This window comes from Protomyctophum parallelum (genome assembly GCF_964188405.1).
Source record: "Protomyctophum parallelum genome assembly, chromosome: 15".
Lineage (NCBI taxonomy): Eukaryota > Metazoa > Chordata > Actinopteri > Myctophiformes > Myctophidae > Protomyctophum > Protomyctophum parallelum.
The window spans coordinates 8,264,831-8,277,352 of NC_139710.1; positions in this window are offsets into that span (position 1 = coordinate 8,264,831).

The window sequence follows — 12,522 nt, forward strand, 5'->3', positions numbered from 1 at the left end:
AGTGGTTCTCACCTGGTTTTAGTGACAGGTTGTAAAAGGAAGGCAGTGGTTCTCACCTGGTTTTAGTGACAGGTTGTAAAAGGAAGGCAGTGGTTCTCATCTGGTTTTAGTGACAGGTTGTAAAAGGAAGGCAGTGGTTCTCACCTGGTTTTAGTGACGGGTTGTAAAGGGAAGGCAGTGGTTCTCATCTGGTTTTAGTGACAGGTTGTAAAAGGAACGCAGTGGTTCTCACCTGGTTTTAGTGACGGGTTGTAAAGGGAAGGCAGTGGTTCTCATCTGGTTTTAGTGACAGGTTGTAAAAGGAACGCAGTGGTTCTCACCTGGTTTTAGTGACAGGTTGTAAAGGGAAGGCAGTGGTTCTCACCTGGTTTTAGTGACAGGTTGTAAAAGGAACGCAGTGGTTCTCACCTGGTTTTCCTCTGGGATCTGAGTTTTACGTTGATCATTACACTAGTATATCGTCGGCGTCGCTGTCAGATGGAAACCTCATATGTCCAAAACGGTTGCTTTTCAAGAAAATGGAACAAAGAACCTGTGTTCCAATGGACGTTTTTGTCACAAGTTCACTAGTTAAAGGAGAGTTTCGCACAAGCTGTTTTCTTACCGTGTATGAAGACACGTATCCATTCGTCACTGAAAAGAAAAACTAGCAGATTTACCGTGGGTCAAACGCTAGAACAGAACAGCAACAATCATTGCACAATGCATTGTTGACACTGCACTCTTCCTGTTCTACGTGTGCTGACGTTAGACCCCTCCTATGCACTCTTCCTGTTCTACGTGTGCTGACGTTAGACCCCTCCTATGCTTTTCTTCCTGTTCTACGTGTGCTGACGTTAGACCCCTCCTATGCTTTTCTCAAATGACACTGTCAATTATGAAGAAAAAACAAAAAACATAAAATGCTGAAAAATGAAGATACAAGGTTTCTGCCTGACAGCCTATATCCATGACCCTGCCTCATGCATCTTGGGTTGGGGTCAATTGACCTCACACAGCGTTAAAGTAAATGTACCACTTATTGCCTATTTTATTCTTCAACTATTTTAAAATAGAGCATTTACATGCTCATAAGGCATTGATTGTTGTGAGCTTGTAGATCTGCCATTTAAAAAAGATTATGTCATCACGCTCAGGATTTTGCTTTTGAGAAACGCCAGCCTGAATCTTGAAGGAGAGTGAAGCAGACCAGATTTGAATTGCCATCTTGGCTGGGAAAATCCAGTTTGTTAAGAGACAGTAGATAAGTAATGCTCTCTCCTCCACAAAAACCTGCCACAGACAGCTCCCAGGTGTGAATGCCTGGTGTGAAAAATGTGAAAAATCTTAACTAGGTACAGACTCAGTGAGCACAGTCTCGCGACCGAGAAAGGCCGTCATAGGCAGACCTGTATCCCGAGAGAAGACAGACTATGCACCCACTGCACACAAAATGAAGTGGAAACCGAGCTACACTTCCTAACCATCTGTCCATTGTACCAAGACATCAGAGACACGTACTTCCCACAGATTACAACCACACACGGAGATTTTGAAAACATGACCAATGACAAAAAACTCCCATATCTGCTGGGCGGAGTACAACAATGAGCAAACACAGCAGCAAGATTTGTGAGTTGCTGTGATAGGAGAAGGATATCAAATGGAACACAACCACCCTAAAGACTAATCATTGTGTATATTTCTGCACTATACCTGCATTGAGTGATCTTGGTACATATAATTTGAATCTATTGAAGATTCTGACCTTCAAAGTACATAATATTTGTTTTGATTGTATTGCTGTATTGTTCTTTCTGCTTTGGCAATGTAAATGTATGTTTTCTCATGCCAATAAAGCCCTTTGAATTGAATTGAATGCATGTGTGTGCATGGAGCATTTGTATCTGTCCTTTCCTAGGAATTAAAAGAAGAAGAAGAAGATAAATCTGAATTACCTAGAACATCTTAAATACAAAATCAATCAATAAATGCAGAATATAAATAATATAAAACCAGACAATGGCCTTCTTATAGAGACAACTTCACATAGATAGATATAGTGATAGTTTGCACATGCACTCACTCGCTGTATCCGCTTAAAGTAATATAGCCGGTGTCTCTGCCAGCATTTGTCACAACTGTCCTCTGTCTCACGGGTGAGTCTCTCTTTACAGCCGTACTATATTCTCCCTCCTTTCACAGCATCGTAGTACTCACTACACGCAAAGCCATAAAATCACTTTATCTGTCCCCTTACAGTTCAGCGTGGCCACCATCACATGGCGAGTAGTAAAACATATCATCATTCATCACTGCTCATTGGCCGTCTGCACATACTAGTAATTATTTTTACCCACATAAATCCATGTTGCAATGGTTGTGTGGACATTAGAATGCAGAGGAGCAACGGACACTCCCCCATATTGTTATAGTCCCTGTCTCAACAGTGCAGTGAGCGGGGGGGGGGGGGGGGGGGGGGGCAGTGGTGAAGGAGTGCTGTGAGAGTGCAAGACAGTGAGGGTGTTACGGTGATGGATGGGTGCACAAGTATGGATAAAATAAGCACCCAGGGCACACTAAAGCCACGTGGCTCTGCTCCTAATCTTATCACACATTCGCAAGAGAACCGCCGGCCTGACCTAAACATCCACACTCTGTTCCAAGCAGATAAGCTAATTTATTTTTCAGCCAAAATAAGATTTTTTTTTATTGTACTTTGGGGTGTGGGTTTTATTACAGTGAAAAATGACAACGTTCCGAATTACTCAATTATTATTACTAGTCCTTACCTGTTGTGAGATATTTGCCCCCCCCCCCTCCCCCCCTTGTGGCCATAAAGGGTACTGCGCCCGGGTGCGTTTGTAATTGACTAATAAATTAATTAATAATCATTAATGTGTCAAATCGAAAAAGGGCTTCGTTACGCCCTCCATATTCATATGGTCAATGCCTGTGTGAAAAGCGATTGGTGCAGGCAGTAAGGAGTTACGGCACTGTTTCTGACAGACACACACACGGACACACGGGGACACACACACACATTCGGTTAATTATAGTATGATAATTATTTTAATATATTGTTTAAATGATGATGATAACTTTGGGGGGAGGAAAAAAAATTGTATGTTCAAACTGAACTTAAATTGTTGAAACCTGCTACCAATAAACATATATTAAAAATAAAATAAAAAATAAGACAGATCAGAAGAATTATTAGGAAGATGGAGTCTAAAGTAAAGGGTCATCGAGACATCGACATCGTGGTCAATGTGGTTCTGAAGTGATCAACATCATTTAGGTTATGTAGCGCTATATTGGATCACTATTATGATAGTTCCTCCGCCAGGCGGACTTAACCATGATTTCCCGTGATATACACGGGAAAGTGACGTGCGAGTGAGACACCACTTTGCCCGTGCACGTCACTTCCCCTTCCTCTTTTATTTCCTCGGCGGTTGATCTGAGTGGCGAGTGGTAAGAGCTCTGTGTTTACCGTGGAAGGTATAACTTCTTTGCCTTCTTTGTCGCCCCGACTCGATTGGCGTCTGCGCCTTTTTCGACCCGGGGTCTCTCTCAGTGTTTTTAAACACTTCCATTCACCGTGCCACTGTGACATGAGCCGGTCGTCTCGTGTTGCGGCGTCAAGAGGTTGCCCTTGACTATAGCTGTCTTTCGTGTTGTCTGTATACTGTCTGTCTGTTTTACCGGTCCCTCCCGGTCCTTAATTGTCAGGAAAGGACGCCTTCCCTAGACGGCTGCGGAGGGAGTCTTACTAGGTCGCGGGGCAGCTAGTGACTTGTCTCCAGTCTCCCAGGGGAGGAAAGAGACGCCACGCGTGTTCTCCGCTCCCCCCATCTTGTTACTGTAACTCGCTCTCCATGGTGAGCTGTACGGTGATTTAAATCCAACAGAACATTGCGAGTATTAAATCGACCGTTCACAGGACTACACGCAGTACACAACAGCTGAGATCACTCCGTTGGCTGTAGTACTAATTCACATTTCAGTTGCACAAGCACTACATACTTTGTTATTTTGTCCTGTCTTGTCCCTCCGTATAAAGCCAAGGGCTAATAAATGGTTTGTGATAAGGTTTTCCATATACTATATTACACAAGTGTCTATGTGTATATATATTATATTGGTTCTATCGCCCGTGTAAACCGAGGGCTAACACATGGTGCGCGTTTAAAGCTTTGTATATTATTATAAGTTCCACAAGTACCGGTAACTATATTGATTAACTGTTGATTTGTATTTCTGTCACCTTTGATGCGCGATGTTCGGAGGTCTTTGCTGATTATCCGGTGGTCTAGATGGAAACATTGGCGCTTTCTAGAGCAAGGATGGCTTCATTTTAGCTCGCTAGCATTGACGCTACGACACGCTACGACACGGGAAATAATCGTTAAGCCCGCTCGATGGCTCCGCCTAGCGGAGGAACTATCATATATTGGAGTGATCCAATCGCTCACATAACCATGGTTACCTACGTAACCTTCGTTAGGACCTGTATTTCACATTGACCATTGAGTTGGTAGCCATTATATTAACCTTAACCACATGAACCCTAGCGTACTGTACCTATTCTGGGCACGACATTCGGCAAATATAGACAAACGTGGGCCAAAATGGTACATCTACAGCTTTGTAAGCTTGTAGATAAGCTATTTTCAACAAAGAGATTAGTGTTGAGGCCAAATGGCCAACAAAAGTACTTTGTTGTTTATTGTCATTGTTTATTTGTGACCCAATTGTTGCCAGATCCTGTCGTTTATAAACGCTGCGGCTAAACTATTGACTCAATGCAGTGACATGTGTCATTGGCATTTTTCGCAAGCAGAGTGTGCATGTCCTGTGATCGGCTGCGTATGTATGTCGGTGTTGTCCACCGTATATGGTGTTGTCCACCGGCCAATAAGGGACCACCATTCTTGATGACGTAACTAAGGTACGTTTGGTGATCGGCTGGGTATGTTATGTATGTATGTTGGGGTAAGAATGGTGGTCCCAAGGTCGGTATACGGTCAACACCTTGGTGTGTGAAAGGCGCAAGTTGGCACTTCGACAGAGTGCATTTCTTGTTACTTGCGCAAGTAAGGTGGTTTATACGACGATTTGATGCGTATGCCGTGGTGGTACAATACTGATACACGAGAGTGACGTAATGAAGATATGTATCAATGCCGGGGTATAACCGGCTCTCGATGGTGACGTAATAAAGATATGTTTCAGTGTCGGGTGGATTAAAGGTAATGCCTCTATGTATACATTACATGTATGTAATCTGAAACCTACCTTTATTACGTCACCATCGAAAGCCGGTTATATCCCGTCATTGATACATATCTTCATTACGTCACACTCAAAATCAGTATATATATATATCACGGCATACGTATGAAACAACCTAAGTGACCACAACATACTACTTTTCAACGTACATATACATACATACGTTACCTGTTGGCTAACCAATATTGAAACATATCGTAATTACGTCACCATTGACGGCCAGTTATAACCCGACTTTAGTATTTAATTTCAATGTTTTACAGAGAGGCGTACAGAAAACCTAGTCATGGAGAGGTTTTACTGGCAGATCTCGATGGCAAGGATAGGGACCGCTTAATTCCGTTGGTCATGTTTGCCATCCATGAAGTCGGATGGCGTCGGGTTATAACTGGCTGCCGATGGTAGCCAGCCGACCACAGTATAGAACTTTCAACGTACAACTTACATACATGTACTGTATACATGAGTGCAGTTCTACGTTACCTGTTACTCAACCAATATTGAAACATATCATAATTACGTCATCATTGACAGCCAGTTATAACCCGACTTTAGTATTTAATTTCAATGTTTTACAGAGAGGCTGAGTTCGTAGCGGTCAACAGTACTTGCGCGCTCTGCTTGCGCACTAGTAGGCCATTTATGGCCTACTTGTGTGCAAAGTGCAAGTAGTGTGTTCTTGTTTTGTTTTGCAGTGACATTGGCATTGATATCAGTAGTGATATACTGTATAGTAGTATCAGAGTAGTATCAATGGTTCCTATCTTTATTTTACAGATGGGAACAAGGTCAAGGTGATTAAATCATTCTCTAAATTACTTTCTTTTATCGATCCTGTCCTTTCTGATGACACTCATCTACTAACATAGGGAGCACATGTATGACCCATCACTTAACAACTCATCAGCAATATTACATTATCATTTATCGACTGGGCTGCATAAAGTGCACTGAACTCACTCTACAGCTAAATGTATATGGCTCACCAAGTGCCCACCTGTTTATTCACATGCATGGTGGCATTAGTAAGATGAAAAAGGTTGTTCAGAATGTCATGTTCAGAATGTAAGCAGCTGGTTAGAAAATGCCATTAGTCAAATTGACTTGAATACATTTTGGGAAGAAATGTGAAGCACCTTAATTTTACATGGCTTAATTCAATTAAAAACACCCTACATGTCTCAGCCCTGTGACCTTTCAGGGTGGTAAAAACATATATAAAGGATATAATATATCCTATTAAAATATTATTTCAATAGGTTGTCTTAGCTGAAGTCACTGATTGCCATTGTCAGGACTGGAGGATATACTGTAGGGCAGGCAAACCATAATTCAACAAACACAGCAAACCAACCCAGCAGCTGAAAACAAATCAAGCTGACAAACAAAACAAACAACAAAACAAAACAGTTGACAGTTTACATACTGTACCCAGCAACGTATTGTGAAATGCATGAATATACAGTACCTATCACTTTAAGTAAGAGTATAGGGCTAGTGTGCATTCACTTTAGAGAGATAGGACATATTGTAAATATGCTGAATAGAGCGTTGTGCTCTCTGCAGCGTGTGTACGACTATGGCTTGTGTTGTGTCTCCACACGGCACCCTTTTTCTGCAAGTGTGTGTGTGTGTGTGTGTGTGTGTGTGTGTGTGTGTGTGGGGGGGGGGGGCGTGAAGACCTGTCACTGTGGAAGGGTCTGTGAGCCATGCACTAGGAGCTGAACACATGATGGCTGCTTAAATATGCATACACTCGATTTGTTAACGTGTTTGTTCGGCTTACTGCAGCCTGACTGGCCGCACGTGCCACAAGAAGAGAAGAGATGGCCGGTTGGAGGGGGCAGAGGAAAGAGTGGGAGGGACACAGACAAGACAAGTGCATGGGAAAGAAGGACGAGAAGAAAGAAAGGAGGGAGAGGAGAGTGGAGGTAGCAAATGAGATACATTCAGGCAGGCTGGGGGGGGGGGCAATAAAGGCCATGGAAGGGTAACTCGGGACAAACAAGAAAAAGGGAAGTAGTGAAAGAGGAAGGAAGGGGTGGGAGAATGCTTGGGTGGGACGGAAATAGTGAGGGATGAAGGCAGGGAGGCATGGAATAGATGGAGAGACATTGGACTGTCGCTCCTCCTCTCCAGCGTGGGCAGGTTCAGACATGCATCTGTGTTGGGGGGGGAGTGATTATTTGCACACTCAGGAGGTCTGCATGGCTCTCTGTAGTACATCCATCAACCCATCTCCTCCTCCAGAACTGGCTCTGTACACAACCAACCGGTTCAGAATATAATTGTGTCATGTTGTCATTATTTCTTGTGGTGTTTTTTTCTTCTTCTGATATTTCTTGTTATTTACACTGTAGATATCCTCACTGTTTATCTACTATACGGTATATTCTCCTCAAAACGTTTGCACCTATATGACTACTCCTATACTTTCACTTAGAAACTCCATTCAAACTGTAAAACATCCATCTTACTGTGGACATGTGCACTCATACTTAAAACACATACTTAAAACACCCAAAAAGTTATATGGGAAAGTCAATGTTATTTCGACTGAACACCCCCTTTTCTTTCACTTGTTTGTAATTGTGTGTTATACTTACGGACTCTATTTAAGCTGCCCCGAGAGCAGCATTCAAAAGCTGCACTCAGAGCAGCAATTTAGCATTGGTGTATGTATATGTACTAGAATTTTGCCGCCCTTCAGGCGGCTCATCCTAGACTAGTCATGTTGCAGCACAATATGGGAAGAAGGAAATTGCCGGATTTTACAGACTCCACTTTACTTACTATTATTATGTGTTAACTTGTATTATTTTGATTAGTGATGCTGAAGTCAAACTGCACGCTCGCGTGAGTCCGTGGTGGGACTGGGAAATAAATAATGCGCAGAGGAACTTGGCAGGCGACTGCGCGTTGTGTGGCGTGTGTGTGTGTGTGTGTGTGCCATTTCAGCTGCATCACGATGCGATCCAAAATCCCCCCCCCCCCGCGCGCGCGCGCACACACACACACACACACACACACACACACACACACACACACACACACACACACACTCTCACTTGTCAGTTAAAGTCCCCCCGCGTTGCGATATACAGAAGTCCTCCACACAGTGTACTGTGAAGCCATGTGTCTGCAGTGACATTGTACGCAGCTGTTTTGTGTTGCAGCGCGCGTGTGTGTGTAGTGTTCGTCTTGTTCTGCTTCTAATGTGTGTGTAGTGTGTAACTTCCGGTGGTGTTTTCGGAAGTCAGAAAGGTAATATGAAAACTCGTGGGTCACGTGGTGGGGTTTGAGCCAATGGGAAGATGTGATGTATAGTGTTGCCAGGTCCACGTATTGTAAGCGAGTGGTAGTGTGTGTAAGTAGGCTGTATAGGAAGTCACGGTTTACAGGCTTGTTTTCTTAGATGTGGCAACAAATTAGCAACAGTAGCCAATGGGAAAACAGGATGCAGTGTTGCCAGGTCCGCGAGTTGTAAGCGAGTTGTAGTGTGTGTAAGTAGTGTGTTGAATGGCATTTTTTCTGGGCTTGTTTTCATAGACCTGGCGACAGTGTTCCGTGGCCCGTGTGTGAGTGTGTGTGTGTGCGGGGGTGTGGGTGCTTGTGGCGATTGTGTTTGTAGTAAAGAAATGCATTGCCGGCGTGAGTGTGGAAGGGAGGCGACTTTGGTGGCAGTGCAATGACCATTGTTCCACGGGTGGTGTTGAGTCTCGGCGTGCGGCGCGACATGAGGAGATAGCCGTGGAACGACGCGGAGGGTAAGTGTGTGACGTCACTGCCGTGTGAAGGACGGCGTTGCAGTAGTGACTCGTGAGTAGGGCGGTCTCGGCATGACGTAGCTGTTGACTTTGGGTCCCTTGTAGCATTTAAAGGTATATTCAGTGATTTCACTTAATTCAAATATCACTTATTTTTTGTGATAATCCTCCCTAGTGTGGTGTGCTGACCATATAAGGAGTTCCTCCCTCTCCCCAGTTAACCCCATGGGGTCCAAAAACCTTATAGGTTTTGTTTTTGGCTAGGTGGCCCAGCCTTCATCCAATCAAGATAGAGAGGGGCTTTCTATGTAGCAATCTGATGTATTACCATGTGTTATTCTTGCTTACTGCAAATCGCTCTGGATTAAGACCGTCTGCTAAATGCCTACATTTTCAATTGTTGGGGGTGGGGTCGGCGTGCCAAATGGGAAGGGACGAGGCCGGGGGAAGTGAGCGGACATTCCCGGTTGAAAGGGGAAAAAAACAAAACAAAAGATGGCGAACAGGAGGCAGATGGGCCAACCGGGGCCCACCGATGGCCAGCAATCGCCACCCCAGCCCACCCCGATGACACGTTTTGTATCCCGCCTTGTGTGATAGTAATATAGAGTGTTTGTTCACTAACAGAGATCTCCCTGTCTCCCCAGCTCTTCAATAAGCATGTTCAGGTAGATGACAAAAATAAAATTGGTATCCCTTCTATTACTAAAGAGCTGGAGAGACATGGAGACTCCTGTACACTCTTGTACAGTGATCAGAATATAGAGCTATTTAACACTTATTTTAACCAAAGAAAATCACTTACCCTATCTTGAATAATATCCTGTGTCGTCTACCTACCACACTACTGTACGTATGTCATGAAAAACATAGGCTAACTATCCCTTCCCCAATCCTTCCCCCTTGTAACAGAGCAGGTGTGGGAAGTGTCTGTGAAGTCTGATCCAGTTTCCATGATGATGAGATGCTTGTGGAACCAAGCATATGGTTATTGGCCATGGTTCAATAGCTTTCTGCCTCAACTGCCTCATATTTTGACGTTTAATTAGGGTATATCAGTCATAAAGTCGTGTTTCTGTTTCTGAAAAAGAAAAGAGCTAGCCACACTTGCTTGATTATGGTAATCATACGGTGTAGCCTACATGATTGCTACTCTACAGTGCAATTCTGGAAAATTGCAAGTGAACTGAATTCTGTCTTACAGGTTTTATTTATCACAATATTATGCTATGCCAGTAAGACGCCTGAGGGTGAGAAGCGACCTCGCCCTAATGGGCCCTAAAAATAGGTTGCGTGCACGCATCCGCCTTGGTGACAGCAGACTGCTGGGTGAGCACTGGCGCTTTGGCATGGGGGGTCAGATCAACATAAGGAATGTCAGAGGGTCAGCTCCATATGGAGATCTAAGGGTGGCAGCGGGGGCAGTGTCTTGAGTGTACAGGGTTTGATGAGGGCCCAGGTAGGGCCGGGCCTTAATTTTCGGGCCTGTTGAGAACTTTCGCTTTGGGGCAGGCCCGTCTGAAGTTTAAATGGACAGGTATCAGTCAAAAGGGAGATATATCGAAGAGGAAGGATGGATGGGGAAGGATCAACATAATGGAATGTCAGAACAGGTCAGCTCCATATATGGAGATCTAAGGGTTTGAGGTTTGAGGTCAGATGTAGAGTTGCTGGCTAATATTGATGACATCAGGGATCTCCATATATGGGCTTCGGTGTCTGATCTTCTTGGACACCTGGAGGACGCTGGTCTAGCTGGACCTGAGGGAACAGGATGACGGGACAGTGGCTGGAGGAGGTCGGAGAGGTAGGGGCAGCCAGGTTGTGGAGTGCCTTATAGGTGCTGAGGAGAACTTTGAAGTGAATTATTTGTGTTACTGGGAGCCAGTGAAGGTCATGGAGAAGAGGACTGGGGTGACGTGGTCTCTGGATCAGGTTCTGTTGAGGTTATTTGTAAATGGTAAATGGTGCATTTATATAGCGCCTTTATCCAAAGCGCTTTACAGAGATTGTGCATTACATTCACCCATTCACACACACATTCATACACCGATGGCAGCGGAAACCATGCAAGGCACCAACTAGCACATCGGGAGCAATTAGGGGTTCAGTGTCTTGCTCAAGGACACTTCGACAGTAACTCTGGGGGAGCCCGGGTTCGAACTGGCAACCTTACGGTTACCATCCAGGCACTCTACCCCTGAGCCACCGTCGCTGTTGTCGTTGTGGACTCTTTGTTCTCTGTTTGGATGGAAGCTGGTGCCTTTGACTTCAGGCATTGTTTCTATAAGGGCTTTCATCTTGGACTACTCTACTCCCTCCACAGTCCACCTGGAACTTTTTGCAGTACTGCTTAGAACCTGTGGAGGTTAGTGGGGTTAAATCGTGTCTTTGGGGCTGTTTGGTGTTGGCATAGCCAATTTACCACTCGCCTGATCTGAGAAAAGGGGGGTGGACAGACAGTCCCTGGCAAGCAAATATGTATTGCTGAATACATACGCCCCCTTTAATTTCTTTTTTCGGAATAAGTGGGGTCAAATCGTGCTGGCATTGTCTTCGGGGCTGTTTGGAGTTGGCATGGCCATTTTCATGAATTTACCACACACCTGATCTGAGAATACAGGGATGGACATTTCCTGGCGGGCACATCTTTATTTCTGATTAAAATCCCCCTGATTTAACTTCTGCTCTCTGAATCAGAGTGGTCAAATTAGTGCTTTGTGTCATAGGAGGGACTAGCCCCCCTCAAAAATGTATCTTCCTTCCTTTCCATATTATGCATGAATGAAAAACACAGTTTTTACTCCTAGGGCTTTTCCCAGCTTTTCCAAGGACTGGGCTGTATACTTTGTGTTTGGTCAAGGACTGGGCTGTATACTTTGTGTTTGGTCAAGGACTGGGCTGTATACTTTGTGTTTGGTCAAGGACTGGGCTGTATACTTTGTGTTTGGTCAAGGACTGGGCTGTATAGCCTACTTTGTGTTTGGTCAAGGACTGGGCTGTATACTTTGTGTTTGGTCAAGGACTGGGCTGTATACTTTGTGTTTGGTCAAGGACTTGGCTGTATACTTTGTGTTTGGTCAAGGACTGGGCTGTATACTTTGTGTTTGGTCAAGGACTGGGCTGTATACTTTTCTTAACTAGGAGAGTGATTACGAGAGACGAGGTCGACCACCGCCTGTCATCCAATCAAGGCAGGCACCCATAGAGTTCGGAGTCAGTGTTGTGGAGGGTCTCACACCACACGAGTGCTCCATCCAACTCCACATTTTTCACAAATATAGCTCAGTGCTCTGCCTATAACATGAGACATCAGACGCAATATACAGTATGTTATAATTTTGCAGAACAGATGTAGCCTACATACACACCTCTTTGTCGCTCTCTGTCTCTCTCTCTCTCTCCATCACTCAAAGCCATAGAGAGAGACAAAGAGAGAAAGTGTGAGAGAGAGAGAGAGAGAGAGAGAGAGAGTGAC